The following is a 12,088-nucleotide window of genomic DNA, read 5'->3' as shown; positions in this document are numbered from 1 at the left end:
CTGTCACCCGCACCGCCGGGTCACCTGCGTGGCCTCCCCTGTGCAGAGCTCATCCCGTGCCCGGCTCGCTCATTTCCACCGAGAGCTCACGGTCCCGGTTCTCTCGGTCAAGCTGTTGTGTGTTCGGGTGTCGCTGGAGTGAGGGAGTTGCTCTCGCTTTTTCCAAAGGGTCGGGAAATGCCCCCACAAGCCACACATGCTCCATGCATCATCTTTCTCCAGATGACGCCACCAAGAACCCTCACTCGGGCTAAAAATAGCAAGAAGGGTCTTTAGCAAGGGCTCAAACTGTGCCCAAACCATTGGCCCCCTCCAAAAGAACCCAAATACATCCGAAATATGCCTAATATGCCTTGTTTTTCGGGAATTTGCTACATTTTGATCGCGTCCACAAGTGGTAGCTGAAAAGGGATTTGTCCCAAGGAGAGTTTCACCTACAAAGGCTTCAGCACCACATGGAGCAGACTGCAAAGAAACACAGTTGTTATGTCTAAAAATAAAGAAAAAATAAGTTTAAAACCCCCCTAAAAACCTAGACTTGAAATAAAATCTAATGGTTTTCGGACAAACCTGTGGGACCAAAATGCTGCACTACCCTGTGTTTACCAGCCCTAATTTTATCCCTCAGGAGGTTTTCTGTAGGACGTCATTATTTCCACAAGTCTGAGAGGGTAAAAAAGAGAAAGCAAATGAAGAGTAGAAAAACCCTCATCAGATTAAAAATCCCATAATCTGAAGAAAACACCCCAAAATAAAACAAAATCGGGGTTGGCACAGCTGAATAGTTAAATGACTTGATTTAAGGCAGCCACTGGAAAAGATGAGGACTGCAGGATTGTTCTCAGTACAAGAGATGGCCAAGTCTGGGTTTTTCGGATAAAAATAATTAAAATGAGGATCATAATGAAGGTGTTTTGCAGAGCAGGGGTGGTGCCAAATTGCGATTTCTCCCTGTACAATTTTTGGGGCGATGTTTTCCCCTCTTCGAGCGCATTTGCATGAGAATACCCTCTTGGGCAGGAGAATTGCTGCTTAATTAGCGAACAGCAATCGCTTTAATTAGCATGTCTCCATGCTCCCTGCTATTTTGCATAGATTCAAATGAGATGCTCATTAGGGAGCAGGCGCCCGGACAAGCTACGCCCTTTAGCCGCTCACTAACCCAATTAACTTCAGCCAGACCGTGCCGGGCCCTGTGCCAGGAGGGATCGGGCCGCTCCCACGAGGAAGGTGCAGAACCTCTTCCTTCAACCTGCTCCAAACTTCCTCCAAAACTGTGATGTTTCCTTCCTTGGAGGGATTTTCTCCTTCAAGGTTTTGCTTCTTGCAAGATTTCATTCTTGCAAGGCTTTTCTTCTTGTAAAATTTTCCTCCATGCAAGGATTTTCCTACATTAAAAGTTTTTTCCTTCCTTGAAATGATTTCCTCCTTCAAGTATTTTCTTCCTTGCAAGATCTCCTTCTTTGCCTAAGGGTTTCCTCATTGCAAGGCTTTATTTCCTTGAGAGATTTTCCTTCTTTGCCATATTTCCCCCCACTAAAAGCTTATCTTCCATGGAAAGTTTTCCTGGTTGCAAGGAGGTTTCCTTCCTTTCAAGGCTTTACCTCCTTGCAAGTTTTCTTCCCTGTGAAGTTTCATACCTCGCAAAGTTTTCCTCCATGCAAGGTTTCCCCTCTTTATAAGGTTTACTTCCCTGCAAGTTTTTCCTCCTTTTCCTTGCTGGGATTTGGGAGCAGAAATGGAGGGGACACCCCCAAAAAGCCACTCTCCCTCCTTGGGGATCCCCAAGCCCTCTCCGTGCCCCTTCCCCCCTCCCAGGTGGGGCCATCACTCCTGGCAGGAGCACGAAGGAATTTGAGGCTCCCCTTTGTTTTTCCGCCCAGCCAGCGTGGTCCCAGCGAGGCTGGGTTTTATTTTATTTTATTTCTCCTTCTCCGTAATCCCATCGTCTTGTCACGGTTCCCCGGGAAGCGGGGCTGCTCCGAACAAAGCCCCCGGAGCATCCCGGGCTCCCGGAGGGGGTTTTGCAGCTGCGCCTCGGAGCGTGACCGATCGGGAATGAGCCTTCGCAGCGCGTCTAATGCCGCTCGGACAGGGAGCCTTTCATCCGCTCGTGGGAGTGAGGCCCCGGCGCTGAGCCCGCAGCTCCCCGGCTCCGGCCCGCGGCGCTCCGGCCCCGCGGGAGCCGAGCGGCAGCGCCGAGAGCCGGTGGAGACCCCCGAGCTGGTGCGGTTTGGGTGCAGAGCTCAGCGTGGAGGGGAGATGCTCGCCATCGTCATGGGCTGGTCACTGTCGTCCCATGCTGGGCTCCACTGGGCTCCTTGTTGTGGTCCCCTTGCACCTCCTCCCAGTTCCCACCTCCACATCCACACAGGTTCTCATCATCCAGTCCCTGGCGGGCATGTCCTCCCAGTTCCCATTGTCCTGCCCCCAACAAGTACCGTGTCCAGGTGCCATCATCCCACTCCTGCCCCCATCGGATCCCTCATCCCAGTCCCCACCATCTGTCCCTGTCCCTGTCATCATACTGGGATGGTCTGCCCAGGGAGGTGGTGGAGTCACCATCCCTGGATGTGGCACTCGGTGCCTTGGTCTAGTTAAGATGTTAGGGCATGGGTTGGACTTGATGATCTTGAAGGTCTCTTCCAACGTAGTCATTCTGTGAATTCTGTGAATCACATCCTGGTCCCCGTCACCTTGGCCTTGTCCCATCACCCTGGCTCAGATCCCAGCAGGTGCCTTGTCCCAGTCCCATGTCCCTTGTTCCAGTCCCTGTCTCTCCATGGGGCCAGCCCAGCACCCCGATGCCCTTTGGCACCCAATGATCTCAACTGAGGGAAGGTTTGTGGTTTCCCCTTTTTGGGAAGGGGACAGCAGGTACCAGCCTGGTGCCCTCCAACCCTGGCAGTGCAGGTGGCTGCTGGATGTGCCCTGCATTATGTGTGAGTGCAGAATCTGGGGATTTCCACCCCAAGGGAATGGATCAGGAACAGGGCAGAAAGGCTGGAGGGGTGTTGGGATGGAGCACACATGGAAGCACGCATTACCTGGGAAGAGAGGATGATGAGGAAATGAGAAGAGACAAGATGAAAATTATGAGGACAGAAGAGACAAAATGAGACAACAGGAGAGGAGAAGAAGAGGAGGAGAAGGATGAAGGGGAGAGAAGAGAAGAGAAGAGAAGAGAAGAGAAGAGAAGAGAAGAGAAGAGAAGAGAAGAGAAGAGAAGAGAAGAGAAGAGAAGAGAAGAGAAGAGAAGAGAAGAGAAGAGAAGAGAAGAGAAGAGAAGGAAGAAACAGGAGGAAGAAGAGGAGGAGAGATGCTGTCTCTAAAGAAGCTGTATCTCCCTGTAAACTTTGCCAACATATCACTTCATGCATTGGTCAGGGAGTTTTGTTGGTTTATTTTTCCCTCAGTGAAAAGTGGCTTTTTGACCTAAACACACATTTTCATAGCAAAGGTTTTGTTTGGCTGAAAGGCTTTCTATTCCTTATTAAAAAGAAAATTGGTGAGGTTTGTGGGAAGGGTCACTTCTGTAAAATCTCTTTTTTTAAAAAAAGCCCCACTAATCTATTTTTTTTTTTTTTTTCATTAGAAATACCTCTGCGGGAGGCTTTGGGAGTGAATCATTCCCAAAATCCCCTGTCCCACGCCGTGCCTGGTCCTGCTCAGCTTTATAATTTTCCCTGCAGCAAACACCCAGTGGCAACAAAAGAAAAATTAGAATTATTAGTAAATACTCTTTATACTTCTCTTTCTTTTACTCAGTGGACCTCAGTGTTGCAAAGATGTTGTCTCCATCCTCGCCTTCCTGGTGGATCCCAGATCAGTGTCGTGGCTCTCTTGTCTCCATCCCTCTCTCCTGAAGGTGCTGCAGGTACCTTCACTCCATCCCTATCTCCCCAGAGATCCCACAGGATCTCAGGCCACTGCTGCAGCCAATCACCACCTTCTCTGAGCTCCCCAAAACCCAACCCACCACCCCACCTTGCTGATGGTGCCATTCCCAACCACAGCTGGACCAGGCTCGTGGTGGATGCCTCTCAAGGGGCCAAGAGCGTGGTGAAGGGAGAGATGGAGATGGGTGGAGGGGATGGAGCTCCTTCAAAATTGACACCATATGGCTGCTCCTATCCCCAGGCCCAGTAAATAGGTCTTTCATGCTGGGCTGGTTGCCATAGGAGCAAACACGCAGGAAATATCCCAGATAACTCGAATAGTGGGGAAAACATATGTTTTGGATAAAACCCGGCAGAAAATCGCCCTGTTTAACCCCTCCAAGACAGCTTTAACCCCTTTGCCACACCTCAGTGCATGCATGCAGTGGGGAAACTGAGGCACCTTGGGTCTGGGCCCCTCCTCCCCGGGCAGTGGGAAATCTGACAGCATTTTTGCCATGGAGCAGGATTGCTGTCATGCTCCCAGTGTCAGCTTGCCTCCTCCTCCTCCTCCTTCTCCTCCTCCTCCCCAGAGCCCCTTATCAAGAAGGATGGCTGGATGCAAGGCCGTGTGCAAGCATTCTGCTTTGATTTGCCAAGGAATTTGCTTTGCTTTTGCTTTTTTTATTTTCCCTCTCCCCCTAGTCCCTCTTCTTTTTCTCTCTTTTTTTCCAGCCTCGGCCAAACCTTTCCTTATCGCATCTGGCGAGCAGCAGGCCCCCAGCACTGCCCTGGCTGCTGGCCAAGCGTGGAGCTGACAGCCAGGCAAAGCCAGCACGGCCAGGTCTGCCCAGCACAGCATCCTGAGAGCCTGAGCCCCAGAAACCACAGCCCTGCCTCCCAGCAAGGGGAAACTGAGGCATGGAAGGGCTGAAGAGCTCCTGCAGGTAAAAGTGGCTTTGTGCATCCCCTCCATGTTGGGAGTATCCCAGTGTGCCACAAATAGCCCTGGGGACTTCCAGCACCACTGTGTGCTGCTGCATCCCACACACCCTGAACATTCCCCTGTGCTGCCAGCATCCCTGCACACTGCTGCAAACAGCCCTGGATGCTGCAAACATCCCTGGGCACTGCCAGTATCCCTGTGTGGTGCTGCATCCCATAAACATCCCTGGGCACTGCCAGCATCCCTGTGTGGTGCTGCATCCCATAAACATCCCTGGGCACTGCCAGCATCCCTGTGTGGTGCTGCATCCCATAAACATCCCTGGGCACTGCCAGCATCCCTGTGTGGTGCTGCATCCCATAAACACCCCTGGGCACTGCCAGCATCCCTGTGTGGTGCTGCATCCCATAAACATCCCTGGGCACTGCCAGTATCCCTGTGTGGTGCTGCATCCCATAAACACCCCTGGGCACTGCCAGCATCCCTGCATCCCATAAACATCCCTGGGCATTGCCAGCATCTCTGTGTGCTGCTGCATCCCATAAACACCCCTGGGCACTGCCAGCATCCCTGTGTGGTGCTGTATCCCATAAACATCCCTGGGCACTGCCAGCATCCCTGCATCCCATAAACATCCCTGGGCACTGCCAGCATCCCTGCATCCCATAAACATCCCTGGGCATTGCCAGCATCCCTGTGTGGTGCTGTATCCCATAAACATCCCTGGGCACTGCCAGCATCCCTGTGTGGTGCTGCATCCCATAAACAACCTTGGGCATTGCCAGCATCCCTGCATCCCATAAACATCCCTGGATATTGCCACCATCCCTGTGTGCTGCATCCCTGCATCCCATAAACGCCACAAATAAATGCCCAGGGATGTTTATGGGATGCAGCAAACCTCTCTGCACTCTGAACCCTTCCCAGGACCTTTTTCCAGGAGAGGATTCCCTGAAGATGGAGCAACCCCACGAGTCCATCCCAAACCCTGCACCCAGCAGCCCTGGCCCTATAAAAGGCTGAAGGGGAAGTGATGGGTGCTGGATGGGGGAAATTTTGGGAGGGGCTGCTCTGGAATGTCATGAGCAGGACTTTGGCATAGGAGGGATTGCAGCTCTGGGGTGTAGATAGCACAGAGCAAAGGGATCAGGGAGAAAACCCCAAGATTAGGGAGCCAGGGGCTGCAGCTGGGGCCATTCCCGGTGGGAGGAGGTCCAGCCGACCTGGGATTTCTCCTGGTGCCGTCTTGTAAATACTGCTGACGGGAGGAATGTGCAAGCAGGGAGGAAAATCCCCTTCCACGCCAGAGCATCGCCTCACAGCCTCCCTCCCAGAGGGATCAGAGCCCTCCTGACGCTTCTTATCCTCCCAGTTCTCCTGGGGAGCTGTTTTTCCATCTTGATTTTGGTGGGATGCACATCCCCAAAAAGGTGCAGCATCCCTGCCAATGCCACATCCCTGCTCTACTGCAATCCCAAACTCATTTCCCCACTTCAGCTCCTGTTTTTTTTTTTTGTTTTCCCCCTATTTTTTCATAACCTTTCCCTGCATCTCCCACCTCCTCCTCCTCCTCCCTCCGAGCTCTGGTTTGGTTTTTGGTGAGGTTTAGCAAAACAAACATGGTCAAACCACCCCCTCCTAATGTGTAAAATCCCTGGAAAAGCCACAACAGCTCCTCAAGGTGGCTGAGGGCTCTCACAAGGCACTGGCAGCCCTGTGAGCAGAGCACAGCAGATGAAATCCATTTAATTTCCCCCCTCCTTTTGGATGTATTTTCCAGCAGGATATTCCTCACACGCAGGTCCCTTTGCCCCAGGGGGTTGGTGCTGGGTGCTGAGCCCCCCAAGATAATCCTAAACCAAGGAGGGATTGAAGTGATGATCAGACTCTCCAAGACAGTGGGAAAATGGCATTTTCCCTGCCAGACCCCCTCACTTTCCTCCTCTCCACATCCCAAAAATTCAGCAGTGGCCAAATGATGCTCAAAAGCCACTTTAAAGATGCAGATCTCTGCTCCCAGGGGGGATTTCCCCCTCCTCCACGAGCTGTTTTCACATCTCTCCCACCTCAATGCTCATTTACTCCACACCTAGAGGTTCCAAAGAAGCAGTCTGGGGGTAGAACAGCTGATTTTGGTGGTTTTAGGATGTTTTGGGGTTTTTTTCTAGGGCTTTTGGGGGTTTGAGGGCTCTGCTCTCCATGGTGAGAGCAGCACTTTCTCCCCACCCTGCCCAAGAATGTTTCTGCTGATATTAAACCCGACCCGGAGGCATTTGGAAGGAGCCGACTTCCTCGCCAAGAAAATGACCTCAGCCTTCTGCTTTGGAGCTTTTTTTTTTTTACCTTTTTAAAGCATTTTTCTCCCTCTCCTGCCTGCCAGGCAAGAGGCACTGCTGGGGCCTCACCAGTGTCCCTGGCACCACAGCCAGGCTCCATCCACAGTGCCAATCCTTCAATTCAGGGTGATTGTTGTAGGTTTTAACCTGAAAATTCCAATTTGAAGCTGTAAATTCCAGGTTTTTTCCCCACGAAACCCCTCCCTGATACTGACAAGAGGCTTCAGGGGCCAAACCTGCTGCAAAACCCAACCTTGCACCATCCTCTGGGAACATGATGACCTCCAAAACTTATTTTCCCAATGAAATAAAACAGGAAAAAAAAAGCTCAAACCAAGAGCTAATGTTGCCCACGATGTTTCTGGAAGGGATTTTTGCAGGAGTTTCCTTAACAGACTCCTCTGCATTTTTGCTTTTATTAATGTGGCGGCATTCCCGAGGCTGCTGCGATGCTTTTGCAAGAGCTAAAACATCTCCTGAGTTAAAAATCCAGCAAATCCAGCCCCTCAGGCACCTCCACAGTTGGAAATGCTAAGGAGAGGAGGAAAATGCTGGATTTGGGTGTCTTCAGATGCAATGGCTTCAGCTTTAGGGTTTTCTTCTCTAAAAAAATGTTTCTGTCCTAGAGACACCAAGCTGATGGGGGCAGTTCAGAAAATAAAAACTCTTCTGCAATCCTGTTGGATTTCAAAAGTCATTGAAAAGCTGATGTTATTGGGAAATTCTTCCATTTAACCCAAAAAATCAGATAGGAAATGCTTCCACCATTCTTCTCTGCTTGAAGTGGTGCATCAGTACCCCATATCTCCATCCTGAATCCAGCATCTAAATCCTGCATCCCACTCCTGCACCCTGGATTCCATGTATTCAATCCTACAGCTGCACCTTCCACATGCATCTTGCTTTTGCATCCCACACCCATCCCCTGGATCAGCATCCTGTGGCTGTCTCCTGCACCCCAAATCCTTCATCTGCACCATCAGCCCTGCACCCCATGTCCTGCATGTGCAGCTTTCATTCCACATCCTCCATCTGCACCTGCATCCTGCCTCTCCTCCTACACCTGCACCTTGCACCATCCCTTGTCCTGTGCCTACACCCCAAACTCTGCATTTGCATTCCACATCTTCCCACCCCCATCCCGTGTCTCCATCCCACATCCTGCATCCCATATTCTTATCCCACCTCCTGCATCCTGTATCTCCATCCCATCCCTGCATCCATCTCCATCTCACCTCCTGCATCCCACATCCCCATCCCACCTTCTGCATCCCACATCTTGCATCCTGCATTTCCATCTCACATCTCCATCCCATCCCTGCAATCTCACATTTCCGTCCCACCTCCTGCATCTCCATCTCATCTTCTGCATCCCCCATCTCCATCCTGCACCTCCATCCCATCTCCCACATCTCCATCCTGCTGCCTGGATCCTGAGGGCACCAACAACCCCTTCTGGTCCAGTTGGCCTCATCAGGAATGCCCCCACCCCATCCAGGGCCCTGGGTAAGTTCAGCCCAGGGTCCTTACTGGGCCATACTGGGCTGTGCCCCCTATAGCTGCACCCTGGCTGTGTCTCATTGCCACCTCCCCCAGCCACAGGACAAAAACTTAATTGCAATGAAAATGATCAGTGAGGCTGGGCTGGTCCCATCCAGTCCTTCCTTCCCACTGCTCCCTGGTCCCATCCAGGAGTTTCTCCAGAGCAGGTGTGATATGGTAGAGCTGCATTCCCAACCTGGCCTGCACACAGGGGACTGGGGAGGTTTCCCATCCACAGGGGCTCTGTTCCCCTCCCTGGCACATCTGGCAGGCAGATGTGGCCAAATGGCCGGGATCTGCCTCCCAGATGGGGGACAAGCTGCAGAATGTCTGTATGGGGTTGGAGAGCGATAATTTTTCCTTGGAAGTCTGCATTTCCCAGCTCGTTGCACGCACTCCCCATCTCCAGGGGTGCTGCAAAATCCTGTGCAGAGCTGGGGCTGTGCTCTGGTGCTGGAGCACCCCAAATCCTGCACCTCCATCTCATATCTGCACCCTAAATCCCACTTCTGCATTCCATGTCCTGCATCCACATCCCATCTCCTGTGTCCTGTATCGCACCTCTGCATCCCAAATCCCTCTTCTGCAACCCATGCCCTGTACATCCTTCATCTGTATCTTATATTCCATGTCCTACATCCCTCCTCTGCATCCTAAACTCTACTTTTGTACCCCACACTCTGTATCTACATCCCATATTCTGCATCTCATCTGCCTTTTCATCCCATATCCCATGTCCTGCATCCCACACCTGCAGCCCCTCTCCTGTGTCCTGCATCAGTGTCACGTTCTGTGTCTGGAAAACTGCATCTGCCTCCTAAATCCTCCTTCCTGCATCTGGGAAGCTGTGTCTACATCCTTAATTATCTATCTGCTTCCTAAATTGCTGGGTTTTTTTCCCCTAAATCCTGTGTCTGCATCCTGAATTCTGCATGCCTCATCCTAAATGCTTCCACAGTCCCTCTTCTGTGCCCTTCATCTGGCACCTGTATCTGCATCCAAATATTCCATTCCAGCACCCTGGCTTCTCCATCCTGTGTCCTGCATCAACATCCCATGTTCCCCACCTGCATCCTAAATCCTCTATCCTGCATTTACATCCTAAATCCTATGTCCCACATCTGCATTCTAAGTTCTGCGTCTTAAATCCTAGATCTTGAATCCCATGTCCCACATTTGCATCCCAAATTCTCTGTCCTGCATCTTGCACCTACATACTAAATTTTGTATCCCATCTAAATCCTAAATTGTCCATCCCCCATCCTGCATCTATGTCCTAAATCCCATGTTCTATATCTGTCCTAAACCCTCCATCCTGTGTCTACATCTGAAATCTCCACATCTCCTAAATGCTCTATTCCACATCTACATCCTAAATCTTCTATCCCACAATTGCATCCTGGATCCTCCATCCTGTGTCTTGCATCTTCATCCTAAATCCTGTTTCCCATATCTGCATCCCAAGTTCTCTGTCCCAGATGCTGTATCTATGTCCCAAGTCCTGTGTCCCACATCTACATCCTAAATCTTGTGTTCCATATCTGCATCCTGAAACCTGCACCTGTGTTCTAAATACTATGAGCTCATCTACATCCTAAATCCTCTGCTGCATCCCATGTCAAATCCTAAATACTCGATCCTGCATCCCAAATCCTGCATCCACAGCCTAAATCCTAAGTCCCTTATCTGCATGCTTAATTCTGTTTCACATCCTGCATCTACATCCCAAATCCTATGTCCTACATTTTGCATCCCAAATTCTGTCCCACAACCAACACCTACATCCTAAACCCTCCATCCCCCATCTAAATCCTAAATACTTGATCCTGCATCCTCATCTACATCCTAAATCATCCATCCTGTGTCTTGCATCTTCATCCTAGATCCTGTTTCCCATATCTGCATCCCAAGTTCTCTGTCCCAGATGCTGTATCTATGTCCCAAGTCCTGTGTCCCACATCTACATCCTAAATCTTGTGTTCCATATCTGCATCCTGAAACCTGCACCTGTGTTCTAAATCCTATGAGCTCATCTATGTCCCAAATACTCTGCTGCATCCCATGTCAAATCCTAAATACTCAATCCTGCATCCACAGCCTAAATCCTAAGTCCCATGTCTGTATCATAAATTCTGTTTCACATCCTGCATCTACATCCCAAATCCTATGTCCTACATTTTGCATCCCAAATTCTGTCCCACAACCAACACCTACATCCTAAACCCTCCATCCCCCATCTAAATCCTAAATACTTGATCCTGCATCCTCATCTACATCCTAAATCCTCCATCCTGTGTCTACATCCCAAATCCTACGTCCCACATTTGAATCTCAAATTCTCTGTCCCACAGAGAATTTATCTCAAATCCTCCATCTGCATCCTAAATCCTCCATCCCGACCCTGAACCCTCCATCCTGCGTGCAGCCCCGCATCCCTAACTCTGCATCCCAAACCCGCTGCGGGGATGCTGCGGGGATGGAGCAGAGCCCCGAGCGCCGCCGGAGCGCCGCGGATCGGGGATGGGGCGGGGGCAGGAGCCGCCCGGCCGGGCCGCGCTGTTGGTTTAAGGATTTGCCACGCTCCGGTGCCTCCGAGCCGCCGGGTCCCGGCGGGGCCGCACAAAGGGCGCTTTCAGGGCCCCGCTCGCACAGCCCCCCCGCTCCCGGCCACAGAGGAACACAAACCTTTTATCCCCCTCGAGTTTCCCCCGCACACCCCGAAAGCGGAAAATAATCCCCTCCACGGAGTTTAAAAAAAAAAAACAAACCCAAAAGGACCCTAAAAATGAGGGCTGAAAATGATTCCCATGGGAATGGAGCCTGGTTAATGCACGAGACCGTGGTGGAGCACAAGCAGGGTCCAACCTCCCCTGAAGCATCCTGGGGAGGAGGGGACGTGCCTGTGACCCCCCAAAATATCCCATTTAGAGCAGGTAACAGGTGAAAAATTAATTTGTTTTGACAGCGAGACCCACTCATGCACCGAGTTGTGTCCAGCCTCATATCCCCCCCATCCCTCCCTTCCCGAGGCATTCCCGAAGATTTTCTTTTTTATGCCCTTAGAAATATAAATTCCTGGGGGGAATGAACCAGAAACCCCTGTATTCAGCCTAATTATCCCCCCTGGCCGCAATCTGTGATCTCTGGGACAATTAAAAGCGCTTAATCCCAGCTGAAAAGCAAACAAGGTCGGAGCTCGGCGTCTTCCTGCCTTCCCCTCGCCCGCTGCCGGGGTCTCGCTCCCCAGCTGCAATATAAATATGCAATTAAAAAATCGCCGCTAATTGCTTCGCCCAAGGGGGGTTCCCACCAGGGAAACAAAAAAGCTGGGGAAAAGGGATATTTAAAAAAAAATAATAATTGAAGAAGGGGTAAACAAGTAAAAA

Source organism: Oenanthe melanoleuca, chromosome 24 (assembly GCF_029582105.1).
Source record: "Oenanthe melanoleuca isolate GR-GAL-2019-014 chromosome 24, OMel1.0, whole genome shotgun sequence".
Lineage (NCBI taxonomy): Eukaryota > Metazoa > Chordata > Aves > Passeriformes > Muscicapidae > Oenanthe > Oenanthe melanoleuca.
This window is presented reverse-complemented; position numbering follows the sequence as displayed.